At 29.2% G+C, this 1545-nt stretch overlaps 1 protein-coding gene across 3 annotated transcripts in view; it reads left to right on the forward strand.

Annotated features, from left to right (window-relative positions):
- The window catches only part of PCDH17 (protocadherin 17), a 143474-nt gene that overhangs the window by 43320 nt on the left and 98609 nt on the right, over positions 1-1545 (forward strand). The window lies entirely within an intron of this gene.

The raw sequence follows: 1545 nt of genomic DNA on the forward strand, positions 1-1545 counted from the left end.
ACCCTAAGTTTTTAAAATGTCTACTTGAAAGCATTTATGTAACTACCCACCAATCCAAAGTACATATGATTTTTTTAATGCTAGACAAATTATATGTTTGAAACACACTTTACTGAGGAACATTTAATAAAATAACTTTTTATAATTATTTTTTTATGAAACAGAAAACTCCTCAGCACTTTTCCTTTACCTTTAACCCCTGCCAACCACTGATCTGTTTTCTGGCATAATAGTTTTGTTTTTTTGAGTAGTCTTATAAATATAATTATACAGCATGAAATTTTTTGAGACTAGCTCTTTTCATTCAAAATAATGCTTTGGAGATTCATCTAAGTTGTTGCATCAATTGTTCATTTTTTCATTGCTAGATAGAGTTTAATTGTATATATGTTTATTAACCTAGTGAAAGATATCTGGGCTGATTTCAAGTTTGGGGAAACATACGAATTTTTGTTTGAGTATAGTTTTCATTTATTTAGAGTGAATCACTAGAAGTAGGATTGATAGATCATATGATACATTTATCTTTGACTTTATAAGAAACTATCAAATTGTTTTCCAGAGTAGCTGTATCATTTTTCATTCTCACCTAAGTATATGAGAACTCTAGGTGCTATGCATCCTTGTCAGCACTTAACATTGTTAATTTTAAAAATTTTACATAATGTAACAGGTACATAGTGACATTCCATTGTAATTGTAATTTGCATTTTCCTAATTGCTGATTACAGTGAATATTTCTTCATATGCTTATGTGCCATCAATATATTCTATATGGTGAAGTGTTGAATCTTTCAAATCTTTTTTTCTTATTGTTTAGTTTTGAAAATTTTTTATATATTCTGCATACAATGTGACATATGTTCTCAAAGGCTGTAGCTTGTTTTTAAATCCTCTCAACACTGTCTTTTGCAAAACCTACATTTATAAGTTTATAAAATCCAAATTTGTTCTTCTGTGTATTGTGCTTTGGTATCATGTCTGGGAACTACCTAACACCAGGTCACAAAGATTTTCTGCTAGGTTTTATACTAAAATTTTATAGTTTCATGCTTTACATTTAGATCTATGATCCATGTTTGAGTATTTGTGTGTAAAGTGTGAGGTGTAAGTTCAAGGTTCATTTCTACAGAATTATCTATTGAATTGTTTTTGCAGCTCTGTCAAAAATCAATTGGCCATATTTGTGTGGATCTACATCTAACAGTCTCTTCCATTTCATTGATCTATGTGTTCATGCATTTGGCAATACTGCAGTCTTAATTAGTGTGGCTTCAATAGTAAGTCTTGTAGTAAAGTGGTGTAATTCCTTCTACTTGATTCTTCTTTTTTAAACTTATTTTAGCTGTTATGTTTCATTTATTTCTCCATGTACATTTAAGAATCATCTAGTATATATTTACAGAAAATCGTGCTGGGGAATTTGCATGGAATTATGTTACATATATAGATTATTTGAGGAGAATTGACATCTTTACTATGTTGAGTCTTCTAATCCATAAACATTATATACTTCTCCATTTATATAAGCCTTTTTGATTTATT

This window comes from Propithecus coquereli, unplaced genomic scaffold, assembly GCF_000956105.1.
Source record: "Propithecus coquereli isolate 6110/MARCELLA unplaced genomic scaffold, Pcoq_1.0 Scaffold276, whole genome shotgun sequence".
Taxonomy (NCBI): Eukaryota; Metazoa; Chordata; class Mammalia; order Primates; family Indriidae; genus Propithecus; species Propithecus coquereli.